Raw genomic sequence first — 13,729 nt, forward strand, 5'->3', positions numbered from 1 at the left:
CAATCCTGGGGATGGCGCCCAGTCAGAACGCCAAATATCACTTTGGTGTGATGTTGCATGGCAGGGGACTATGACCTGCAACAGGAGAGAAACTGAAAGCTGGCAAGGGGCTGCAAGCTTTCTGTCTAAACCACATCATATTAAGAAGTGTCCATAGTTTTCAGTGCTTGCATGATACTGCAGGACAGTCAGATAAAGTCCTTATGCCCAGCCTGGAAACACAATGTGGCAATGACAAACCCCCTATTGCAAGCTTTAGGCAACTTTGGTCTGTTCTGGAGGGGATTAAATCCCATGAAATCCTTATAGTCATACACGTGCAGCATGGCTGATACCTCATTTATATCTCATAATTACTGCAATTATAAAATTTCCAACTTTAAACAGAACTTTTCTTGCACTGTTCCCTAATAATTTCTTTTTGAAGCCTGTCAATTGCTCCCATTATAAGGCTCAAAATGTCCCAGAATCAGGGAGATATTTGATCCAATGCCACAGCTGCCATTTCAATAAACACTCAAATAAAACTAAGATTCTGTGAAGGGGGATCTGAAGCAGTTTTGGGGAGGATTAGGGATTAGTGAAAGATGATTCTCTTATTGTTCTCTTAACTGATAAAAGGCAGACCACTGTTATTTTGAATAATGCTGTTACCACACAAGCCTCAAGCAATTTAACAGAATATTCTGTGTAAGCGAGAAGAGCTGCTTCTGGGTGTTGAAAACATTCCTGTGAAGTTACCCCACTCCAAGTGTTTAAAAATAAGGAGCAGAACGAGTGAGGTGGTATCTCTGCTTCCTCTTTTTAATTGAAAAAAATTACTTTCAGATTAATCCACCTCATTTTTCCTCTGAAAATTGCCTTTCCTGAGCTCCATCTCTTCTGTGCCTAAGCTCCTTTCCATCCCTGCCAGCCCCATGGTGTGCTTTGATGCTACATTGCTCCTGCCTAGTCAGTCAATCCTCCCCTCCCAAGCCCAGAAGAGCTGGAGAAAATATAAAAGCAGCTCTGTGTGATCCCCCTCCCACAGCAGCTTTCCACCCAATGCCTGTTCATCACCTGATCTTGGCATCAGGCAGATTCACGTTTATAACAGCAAAAGCAGTCAAGTAAATTGGGTGAGATTACAAAGAATCTCACCCAAAGACAGCTTTACGAGGTATACTTAGAAATGTACACCTATATTTACTCTGAACATCAGCTCTTTGTTGAGTATTGCTGCATATTTAGAAGGAATTCAAAATAAAACATGTGAAAGGGAGTGGCACACTCGTGTAATGTGTGTGTCATCCTCACGCAGAGGTCATATTTTAGAGGACAAAAAGAAGGTGCCTGGCAACTCAAACCAGTCATCTGTAAATTCAAAGTGAATTTTAACATGGGATTTCAAAGCAGCTCATCTCTGCAGGGTATGTGAGCAAATCTTAACACAAACCTTACTAAACTGGCCTTTCAGGAGCCCCAGACCCTCTCACAGGATTGTGGTGGGATCATGTGCACAACACACTCTGAATAGGCTGGTCCCCTACGAGCTTTGACCAAATGTCATCGTGTAAGCTTCTGGGGTAAGTGTGCAGGGTGAGGACCAGTCCACCCCTTTGAAGTTGAAGTGGTGGCTGTTGGTTTAGAGCTGTAGCAGCCCCTGTCTGGTTGGTGGATGTTGGTCTCAGGTGGGGGAGAAGGAGAAACCATGTTTTCAATGATACTGGAGCGATGAAGGGTGAGAGCCACCAAAGGGCTTAGGAGATTGTACCGCTCTGTATGTGATGCCATAGCAAGTTAGACACTGCACTGAGTGAGCTCCCACGAAGCGTGGCTCACCTCCTTCCCGGCTCCACCACATAACTACCTGTGTCCTCCCAAATTTGCCTGTAATACTGTTGTGTGGACCCAGGACCATGTCACCCACCATTAAAATTGCCTTTTGGGGAAAGTCTCCGGGGAAGTTTTAGGTCCATGCATGTCTGATGAAAAAAGGCCATCTTTGGAAATAAATTATTCACCTTTTCTCCCTCCCAAAAAGCAAGTGTGTAAGCAAACCAGCCAGAAGCAAAGGCTGTGATTTTCCTTGCATTCTTCTAGTTAGGACCTGCTGTCCTTTCCGTCATGTCATTCAGGGGAAAAAAACAGAAGTGCTCTGCTTCTGGTTGTTTGGCAGCTGCTCACAAGCCTGCATGAGAAGTGAGGAGTGATGTGCTAGGGAAATCTGACTCCCAGTGCAACAAGGACCTGCAAGCAAAAAAAGAACTGCTGAATATGTACAGAGGTGCTAAACAGTTGCCAATGGTCCCCTAAAACTCCAGGGAAAGCATCTGATACCCTTTAAGGGGACAGCATGAGTAGCTGGGTGAAACTAAGAAAGGGAAGCTATAGACTTTGAAATCAGGGAGCTTTTATTAAGATACACTTTCTAATAGCACCCCAGGAGAAGAGCAAAAGCTGTGTGACTTCAAAAATTTCAAACTGGACAAGACAAAGCCCTAGTGAATGAAACAGCATCAATAAATGAAACAGAGTCAACAATCCTGCTCGGGGATGGGGTGAACTGTTGGCCTCATGTCATGTGTCTTTTCCATTCCCCACTTCTGTGCTACTAAAAAAAAGTCTGACCCAATCCAGGGATTACATCAAGAATGCACTTCAACAAAGGGAAATGCATGGCCTTTCTACTCACCCTCCAGCGGCATTCAGGAACAGAAGAGGGGTTGGTCTGAATAGTTGGGATTACATTCCTGGCTGTGTCTAGCAAATGCTATGTGGGTTGAGAGGAAAAATATATGTTCTCTCTCATTAGCATATTTTCTCTGTGTTCTCCTGTAAGCCAGGTGTCAAATGGAGGCAGTCATGGCCATTGAAGCCATTCCTGCTTAACAGCATGTCTGAGATGTTATTTCTTTCTGTGTCTGCGTGAGAATAGGCTAGTCCCAAGTGCAGCTCAGCAATTAGGATATTAATAGTCCTATTACTCTGCGCCATCTAGTTTGCTTTAAAATTCATAGTGCAGTTAGCCGAGGTTTGTTCGTAACAGGAAAAGCACAGGGATGCAGGAAGACTGAGTCAGAACAGAGCTTTGAAACGCATCAAGCAACCATTTAATTAAAGAAGGGAGGTCTAATATTGTGTTCCAAATGATTACTTATTTATATACTCCTCAAATAGTGCTATTTTTAAACCAGATTTTGAAGAGAAGACAATTTGTATTTTTACATGCAGACAGTCTTAGAGTTAAATGAGCTTCCAACACAGCACTGGCCTAGAGGAGTAGGAAAAGAAAAATCTCCATGTCAGTCCTTCTGGTTCTTCTGCTGCCTCACAGCACCACGAGTACCTGAGATCAAAGTAGGCACCTCAATTTACACAGGCTTCCCAGCTTCTCCCCACAGCCGTCCTGTGACATTGTTGGGAGATGGGTTTGGAAGTGGTTGCAGTTATGTGCCCATAAGCCTGGGGAGATGGACAGGAAAAAATGTAGACACCTGGGCCAGGGAGGGCAGGGGGGAGCTCCTGGTGAAAAAGAAGGGGATCTGAACTTCTAAATTGCAGACTTCCATGGGTTGAGGTACAGGCAGGGATTTTGTCTTACAGCGCTGAAATTAAATTGAAGGCAAACCCTGCATCCAAGTGATGAGCTTTGTCCTTCACTCCTCTGGGATTGCCTGAATGCACTGGTGTGGGTGTGAAGTTCAGCAGTGCACCGTATTATACCCATTTTCCACTGGCCTGAGTAACAACACAAGTTGCAAGGAAATGCAATGTTGGATCCAATAGATGTTTGAAAACTTCAGTTTTTCTTAGGAGTGGAGCTAAGAAAGGCCTGTGTGGGAACAATGAATGTTCGCTGAATTCCTAAATAAATCTGAGCCCAGTCCGAGAGGCTGAAAGCCCAGTGCCTTCTTCCAGATCCTTCCTTAACAAAGGGCTGGACTCAAGTGCACTAAAGTCAAAGAGAGAGACTCTCATTGACATCAAAGGACATTGAATTAGACCCAGTGAAGGACAGTCTCAGCCAGGGACCAGCAGAAATAATAGCATGTGATGTACGTGACCAACTGCCACTAACCAAACGCTTGGATTCCAGGCATTAAATACTGCAAACAGTGAACTCACAAACAATTAATGAAAAAGGGCCAAAAAAATTCAAAGAAAAATATGTAAGGAAAATGCAATGTTTTTGTGGGTATTCTGTGAGCAGAAAAATATGTTACATTTGTGGAATAAATTAGTCCCTGAGGAGTGTTCTCTCAGCTCAGAGCTGTGTGCAGTCAAGTCAGCTAACGGAACTAAAGCTTCTTTTCTCCTGCTAAAGGAAGCAGGTAAGTACAGAGACATGGATGAAGTGAATTTGGTTTTTCTTTTAAAGTGTGAGTTGCCAATTATATCTCATTTCAATAGTTCTCATCATTTGGATGATTGCTTTTGCTGCTATCTAAATGCTTCGGTTTATTCTCTCATGAAAGCTGACAAGTTTTGGTCTGGTGTTTATCCATATCAGACACTGCAACGTTCATCCAGACTCCTATCTCCTTCTGATTAGATTACTGTAATGTCCTGCTGTGAGGTTTGCCGGGCTGCTTCCTCTGGCAGAGAATGCACTGAGAGCATCACGCGCGGGAGGAAATCCAGTGCATTTTATTCTGACCGCATCACGCCTTTCGCTGGCTATAAACAAAAAGGATTAACTAAAAATGCGAATATCTCCAAATCAATTGGGAACTGGGGTAACACCAAGAGCAGGCATCTCTTTAACGTGGTAAGCAATGGCTGTGCAGAGGCAGCACAGTAAAGGAAGGAAGGTCAGGCTCAAACCTTCGGCTCACATTTGGTCCTCGCTAGATAAATGTGTTAGGGCTGCTTGGGGACTGGTCTGCGCCTCATGTATGGGCTGTCAGGGAATCAGAAGGACCAGTTTAACTCTTCCTTGGGAGGATCTGCACTTTGTGACCAGGGGTGGGGTGGAGGTGGGATGGTTCATGCCTACAACACAGGGTGGTGGCTTCTGGTGGTGGTTGAAGAGTCTCTCAGGAGCTACACGGTTATCTGCACACTGGCAGCGCACACCTCCAATGAGCCTTGCAGGATCAGACGCAAAGGAACAAAGGGGCTTTGGGGTACAAACAAGCCAGCTCCAGAGAGAGCCACAGAGGTTTTCCTTAGAGAAATCTCTTTTCCTAAGAGAGCCTTAGAGATAGGGAGCATTGAGAAAGATAGGACTCTAGGACAACCTTCTCATTTTCCTGTGCCTGTTAGCTACCATCACAGCTGCCTAGCTGCAGGTTTGGGTATAAGGGTTACAGCTGTAATAATTAAAATCTGCATTTTAGTTTGGTTTCTAGGATAGCAACAAGAGCCACAGTGCTCCTGGGGCTGTCCCACTGCCGATGGAGATGCTGAAAGCTCCAGCTCTCCTTACTGGAAGGTGGTTACAAATACAGGTGGTCTTAAATGCTCCCAGATGCCAGCTAATTCTCAATTCCAACAAGCAAACATCTTTCTATCTGAGCATCACAAAGTGCTCTACAAACCTTCACGGACACACTCTCATAAAGACTATTTTATGTCAGGACACTGAAACATGCTGGATGACTTCTTCAAGGTCACACATGAAACCAGTGTGACTGCAGGTTGCTTAAATCCCCCAAGATAGCACCACTCTTTGCTTCCCCAGAGAGTCCCTGTCACTGAGCATCAGTCTGTGGCCTTCTTTGCCTTTCAGCTGTTCAACTGGCTGCTGCTGCTCTCTGCATGATCGAAATGCTGTTTGATATGATTCTCTTGCTACTGGTGCTATTTATAACTGCTCTTACCTTCACCAGACTGTTTGGGGTTTTTTAAGCATGTTCAGCCTATGATTTTGCTTCAAGTACTGTGAGCATCTTTTGTGTAGCAGGTGCTGCTGCAAATTAATTGTTTACCTTAAAATTATACTCTCATCTAGTGATTTTCCGTTGTTCCATTAGGGAACTTCCTACATCCTTTTGGTGAGCACCACATTTTGCATCTCTCATAGCCAGTGTTTCTTCACTCTTTCCTCCCCATAATATGAACTATTTTCTAATTGGCAAGCTTTACCAACCAATACCTTCCCCTTTTTGTTTGTCACAGACAAAAGGCTACTGAGTGTGGCTCTGAGGCTCATTAAAGTCTATAGCATTGCTTGTTTAAATGTGGGGTTTTTTTAAGTTACCGTGTCAAATGTGCTTAGCTTGTGGTGCTGGCTTGCTGCAGCGGTGGGTGTCTGCAAGGTCTGCCATGCTTCTGTCAATGGTAGGTGGGAAAGTGCCTGAAGGGGTCTCTGGAAGGAAATCTCTTGGCCTGACTGCAGTGCTGGGGGTTTTCACATCTCCACCAAGCCTAGGGATGGCCTCTGCCCTGGGGGGCAAGCATCTCTTTCCCACCTCTCTGGAGATGCTGTGGAGAAATGGGAGGAGAGTAGGCCACTCTGGGCTGTGACCCCAGGCTGGTCACCGAGGACCTTTCCGGAGAAAGCAGAACTGCTGTAGCAAACACCTGGCCTAAGACCTTGACTTGGCAACATTACAGGAGCAGATTTATTGGTGGGGATTAAGTGGGCCTTTGTCATTCCTCTCCATTAACACCATCCAACACATGGTGGTGTCACAAGATGACATGGGAAGCTCTTCAGCTGCCCCTTTTGCAGCTCTATCCAGCTTTGACATCCTGTTCACGCACTTCTCCAGAAGCCACACTGGCAACTCAGTCGTGCATTCAAGTTCTTCAGTACAGTCTGACTGAGGATGGTGTAAACACAGGTAGAAAAAAAATGCGTATTGCCTCAGAACAGCAATAAACATGACAAAGGTTGCATTAGTCTGCCCTGCAAGGACTGTCCTGCAAATCACTGTCTCCCACTTCTCAGCTAATGCGTGGTATGATATTGCCTCAACTTCTCTCCCTCAGGATTCCAGTGCAGCAGGAAATGCTTTCGGTCTTGCACTGGCGACAAGATCTGCCTCATACACTTGCTTCCAGCTCCTGGGAACTATTCAAGTTATTCTTCAAAAGGCACGTCAGAGTTGATTTGGTGGTCTTCAGGTCTTGGCTTTGTTCTGCTCTGGGGTTTGCACTACAGGCGAGCCAAAGGCAGAAGGGAAAGGTGGGATATTTTACATAATTATACAACTTTAAATCAGACCTAATAAGGTAAGGAATAAAGTAACTAAGAATGGCATAAACTAGTGTCTTTGTCCTTTTTTTTGCTTGCAGTGTTTAGGAGCTATTCGGCTTCCTGGACCCTGAGCCGATGCGGGTACCTCACACTGCGTGGGTGAAGTGTCCCTTGGCTTCTGTGTTTGTCTTGTAGCACACCAGGGTGCTGGTTCCCCCTGAGTCCCTTTGCTTCTGCTTACGGAGAAACACAAAGCAACAATTTTTCCCTGGTGCCCTCATGGTGCAAAGGAAATGCTGCTTCCCACTTCTACTTGGAATCCATTAAACTGACTTTTAATGATGAACAGGCCTTTTACTGATGGTAATTAGTACTCCCTTAGCTTTTAGCATTTGGGTCCTCAAAGCCCATGGAAGAGTCTGTTTCCCAGAGCACCAAACCAGTGCACCTAGGCAGGATGGTGGGAATTAGCCATGGAGGTGAGCAGGACTTCTTTGGGTTTTTTTCATTTCATTTTTTGGGGATTGGGTTGGTTCTTGTTTATTTGTTTACTAGTTGGCTGCTTTTTCTGCTCTACTTTTCACTTGCAAAAGCTTTGCTATACTTCTCCTCACAGTCATTACTCCGAGAGTCGTCGCTGCGCTGTCAGCTTCTGCCTGTGGTTGAGGTGGCTTCCAGGGCTTTCCCTGAGGCTTTCTTTTGCCTTTAGCAAGGATAAAGCCAGGCAGAAAGCTCAGTGTTTAATGGCTTCAAGGAGCCGACATGCAATTCCCTCATTGCAAACGAAGTTTTCTTGATTTTCTTTTGCTGAGAGAGGGTATCCTCCATTCTCAGGCACTGCCCACTGCCAAAGGTAGATTGTCTAATTCAGCAGTGCTTTTACCATTTTCTTCCTGCCTTTGCTTTGCTTTACCTGAGGGAAAAGAGCTCATTAGCTTTGCAAGAGCTCAAACAAGACAGGTCTCACTAGCTGGGAGCAGGTTAGAAGCTATTTAGTGAGCAAAGCTCTAGCCCTTTGCTTGAATACTGCTGCAGCTCAGGCAGGCAGGCTCCCTCAGCTGTGCTGGCATCTTTGGCTTATCATGGACTTGTGAAAAAAAGAGAAACTTCTCAGTCCCAGCGACAAAGACTAGCAAATACTGCATGTCGAAGCCCCCAAATGCTTGTCATTTTGGAGTGCAGTCCACTCTTCCCCACCAAGCCAACTCTTCTTCTCAAGCTGCCAGCTGTGTAGGTGATCTTGTAACTGAGAGGTCTGTGGTCTTGCTCAGCAGCAGCGATTTTACACAGTGGTGACTGCAATGGATAGGAATGACTTCTGGTTTCTTGCTCTGTGAATGGAGAATCTGGTGTACAGTAGGTGTGGGAGCTTCCTTTTTTTTGTGTGTGTGTTTTTTGAAAGAAACCTCCCTCAGAAGAAATTGCTTTGAGTTCTGGGAGGGATTTTTGTAGGTTTTTGTATTAAACCCAGAGGCTTTTGGAAATTTTTTTGTCACTACAGGCCACGGAGTTGCTTTTTCTTCACGTTACTGAAGCAAGTAAGAAATCCAAAGGTGGCAGCTGCTGTGCAAACACTGCAGTTATCGGCACACATGCAAACAAGCTGTTCTGGTGGAAGGTGAGCACAGGGAAACAAGAGGAGGAGAAAAAATTAAATTAATGAGATGAGGCCAGCAAAAAAACAAAATCAGAGAAGGAGAGCTTCTCCCTTTTTGTCAGGTTTTGGTGTGAAGGATCTCCTCATCATGTGCTGAGGTAACCACACCATATGAAGTATATTCATTGTGTACAAAATATGTATGTATATAAAGCACATATTTTTTTCTAATGACATTCTGTTTCATGGTTTTATGGTGTTTTAGTGGTGGGAAGCTGGGGTTAACGAGATTAAGGCTCAGACTTACTCAGGTCACGTCAGAAGTCAGAGAGGAGGGGCTTCCCGTGCCCTAGGCTAGTTTTATTATCTCTCCTCTCTGTTGCAGAGCTCCTAATTTCAGGAATACAGAGAGTTTTCACTTGGGTTTTTATATAGGAAACCACTTGGGCAAGTTGTGAGTGCCTTGGGAGATCTTGAACCCTCCATAAGCTCCTATGTTAGTCTCTTTGGAGGGGAGAGAGGCCGGGTGGCCATATAGCAGGTAGGGCATTAGGAAGCCTCAGGGATAGTCTCAGGTTCTGCCACAAGCTTGCCCTGAGCCTCTGGGTAAACCTCCTCACTTTTTGGTTTACTGTTTTTCATCTGCTAAAATACATAAGGCAGCTCACCTGTTCTACTGGACTGTTGGGAAAATTGATCAGTTCCTATTTTAAGCGTGCTTGGAACAGCTGATCCTAAGCTTTGTTAAAAAACTGTCAAAGATGAGAAATTGAGATAGAAATCATATAAACTGTAGCCACCCGTCTGTATTACTATTGATTTCATTTTGCATTTCTAGTGTAATTTATTCTAGAAGGTCTTGGAATAGAAACAACAAACCTTTATGTGGTTCTGTCCCAGGAGATGATAGACCAGAGATCCTGTATCTGGCTGCACAATGCAGTTATACATATAGATTGCATAATATTACCATTCCCTGTACCCTTACCTGGCTCACATCTTTAGACCATCAGTGTTACAACAGAATTACTGCTGTTAGTGCCTTTGCGTAGAGCCAATTGCCTGTCTTCATCCTGTCAGGCACTTATATCTAGTTCTAACGTAATTTATATTAAGCCAATTTATATTACACAGTGAGTGCTTGATGGAGAAGGTCCCCACAGGAGGCTTGTGTGCTGTTTTCCCTCAATGGCATTTAGCTGATCTACTGACAGGTATTACCTCTCCCCATAGGCTTTGCCTCATTTACATCCTTAGACCATCAAAGCTGCAAGAACACAGTTACTCCGAGAACAACCCCTGTTCTCCAGGAATTACTTTGCTGTCCTCTCTGTGAGATACAGGATAAGTACCTATAACCTGGCCCACCAGGAGCCCCAGAGAGCACACTTAGGTTTTCTCATTTGGACTCAGATCAGTTCCTGTCCAGATACGTTTGCATTTCTATTTATTTTAGTTCTAGTTGTGTTTGCTTCTCCTCCTCTATTGAAATTTTCTCCAGGAAACATGCAATTTGTTCAGGTTCTGGAGGTGCCATCCTTTCACCATCTTCCAGCAACGGAGCGGACTCCAATAAGGATTTTTGCCTATGTGAGTTAGTTGCCGTTTACATCAGTGGAGTTACACTGGTGGAGAACTAACCTGATGACAGCTCCACCAAATCCTGTGAAGTTTCTGTTGCTGTCATTCAGCTTCCTCACCTATTTTTCATATATCTTTTTGTCTTTCAGATCTGTATAGTGCTCTGCTTGGTGGGTGCTTTGGGAATACTAGGAAATGGGCTAGCAGACAACCCAAAAATAGATGTAAGCAGCTTCAAGTCACCCAAAGGGGTTGGGAGGGAGTATATAGCATGGCCATTACTTTCACTCGAGAGAGGAGCAGGAACAGGTGTTGATATCTAGTAGCTAATACGGAGGGGCAGAGAAGGCATTAATCTCCCCTTTCTCCTTTTGCCCCCTGTTAAATGCCAGGCTATGATATAAACTCTCATTCAGACACATTTCTGCCGCGTATACCTACAAAAGCCCTTATAGAGCAAATGGGATGAATCATTGTTCCCTTGTTGCTGTTGTTTAGGAGCTGAACACTCTCGTCTTCTGCCTTGCCCCTCTGTGGAGGGGTCAGTTAAAACACCCACAGAAAGGCATTGCCCACCAAACCAGCTGTAAGAAGTTTGATGGCCGAAGACATCTGGATGTGGTGTCCTCACACTGCTGCAGCATGGGTCAGCCAGCCCAGGGAGAAGGTTCAGCCATTTCTTTCTCTTTTGCCCTATTTTGTGGGTAACATTTTATCCTTCCCCTTATTGTCCTCTACCAGGTCAGTAGAATGACAGCCTTGGGGCAGGGGGCTCTCAGGTCCCACAGGTGAGCACAAGCCCACAGGACTCCCTGCTTGATCCCACGGCACTTCACTGATTTCCATAGTAGTCGGATTAAATCCTACCATTTGCAAATCTACTTTCCAGAAGGCAACTTGCACTGCACAGCAGGAGTAGAGAATACCCTGTGAACCCCAGGCCAGCACTGAAGCCAGGGACATACCCTTTCTTTTTTTCAGTGGCTTTGATTTTTTGCTCTGTAGAGTCTTTCAGGCTTTGGCTCCCAACCTTACTAAAGTAATTATGCAATTTTGAAAAAACAATTCATTTTTCACCACTTCTCCAGCACTGCCAGCTTTTTGTGGCTTTATAGAAAATCTTGTGCTGTTTGGTGTTTTGCCTAAAGTTACATGCAATTAATCAAAGAAGCTCAGTTTTCACAGAAGAATAAATCCCCAGCTCCATCCTGGAGTCCAAAGCTTTGAGCTGGCCACAACATGCACGCAGTGCCCTGCCTGCACCTCTCACCGGCTTCATCTCTGTAAGGTGTAGCCCACCACCACGGTCCAAGCTGTGGACACAGCCCCAGCAGCAAGACTACACAACAATTTTCATTGTAGTTGTCTGCAGGGCTCCTGTGAATTAACACAATGAGACATTTACCAGCACAATGCAACATTTACTGGAGGGGCTGTGGGGTGTTGTCCCCCCTCAACGCACGTTAGCTCCAGCTGGCATGGCACGTGCTCCCATATCACAAAACACAGTCTTGTAACTGCACATCCCCCCATTCAGATTAGGGCCGTTGCTCACCCTGCTTAGGAGTAAAAAAAAAAAAAAAAAAAAAAAAAAAGTTCAACCAAGGAAAGATTAAGCCTTTCAAAAGGAAGTAAATTATTTGAATGAAAGTATTTCAAGGAAATGATTTTATCGCCCTGAAATTTTATCCATCCTTTAAAAAATAAACAGCCTCAGTAACTACTTTTTCAGGTTACGTTTTGCTGGCAGTTTTTATCTGCAGAAAGGATTAGCTTATCCATGGATGGAACGTGCTGTACACACCCTGTTCCCATGTAGATTCATGCGGTGGGGAGCTGCATTTTCAGCTCAGCTCTAGGACATTTTTCTGTAGCTAAATCAGATGACTGCAAAGACCATTAGAGCAGTTTATCGTTGGAATCTTCAGGAACATACTGTACCCAAAAGGAAAATGTTCATTGATAGGGGAAGTGCAAGATCTGTGATCCTTGTAATTATGCAGACGATCCTCTCCTGAGGTCTGTGGTATGCTAGCAGGTCCACAGTGATGGCTTTTGGCTGCAGTGCTTTAATAGTCCACTGAAATCCAGCTGTTCTTGTTTTCAAGGCCGCTTGGCTGCAGCCCTGACTGGCACATCAGTGTGAATGGTTTTGTCTCTCACTGGGGACAGGCACCATGGTGACATCCAAAAGGCTCTTTGAAATCATAGTGCTACTTTTTCTGGGCAGTTTGTGGTGTTGCTCTCTTAAGCCCTAGCAGAAGTTTGCACCTTTGCAGCTCACTAGTGGTGGAGACACCCGAAACATGGAGAAGAGAGATTTTTGGAGCAACACACCACCATTGCCAGCACAGGTGGCAGTATGCAGGTCAGTTGCTTCCTTCAAAAATCTCCAATCAAAACCAGGTCCAAGGAAGGATCATTTGACACAAATACTTAGGTAGGAAGAAAACCACCTTCTCCCATGGTGGCGTTTCTGCTCAATATGCAGTCTGGTGCAAGAACTGCACATTTCCCAGCATGAAACCAAACTCATCTGTGTGCCGACACTTTGGAAGGCTCCGTGCAAGAAAATCAGTTGGTGGTATTTGCATTATAATTTCTTGAAGGGCATTGCAGAAATCAGAAAGAATTGGGAACTAAAAGTTCTCCTCAAGGGTTTGAGAGCTGCTGCACTGACAGGCAAACCAGACAGTTCAAGGATGTGTAAGCTCTGCTGCTGGTTCCCTGCCTTGCCAGGTAAAAGCCATCCTCCTCCCATAAACACTCTATTCCTATAAACCCGTGTCCTCACCAAAGAAGCCAAAGCATCTTGAGTCTGGAGGGCTGTAAACTTCTGGTGACCCCAGGGCGGCTTTTCAGTGGGGAATATGATCCCTGTTGAGCTCGAAGAAACTTTAGCTGTTTCTAACCTCTGATGGTTTATCAGGGAGTTTAAAGAAATATCCAGCTGGGTTATGCCTCCCTGCATCCAGAAAATGATCCTGACACTCCCCTGCACCCCCAGAGCAGGACCTGGTTGTGCTGTACCTGTTCGTAGCAAGACCTTCCCTGTAAAGCTTACCCCTCTGGGGGGCAGGACAGGTTGGAAGTAAGGAAATGTTCCAATTTTCCTGATAAGGACCCAGAGGAAGTGAAGAAAAAAAGTGTTTTTAGCACAAGGCCATGAAGAACAACTGTCTCAAATCTAGGAAACGAGCATGAATCTCTTGACTCTTAGTGCACGCTCCTTTTTGGCAGTAACCTAACACAAGTTTTTGGTCTCGGGGAGCTGGGACTGCCTATCTCCAGGGCAGAGCACAGCCAGGCTGACAGAAGGAAGCTTTGGTGGCTGCCTCTTGGAAGAGCTCATCAGGCTTTTTTGATATGACTTAATGCAGCAGGCTGCAGCATGGGAGCTGCAATGCCTTCAGGCCTGCAGTTTT

This window comes from Falco cherrug, chromosome 2, assembly GCF_023634085.1.
Source record: "Falco cherrug isolate bFalChe1 chromosome 2, bFalChe1.pri, whole genome shotgun sequence".
Taxonomy (NCBI): domain Eukaryota; kingdom Metazoa; phylum Chordata; class Aves; order Falconiformes; family Falconidae; genus Falco; species Falco cherrug.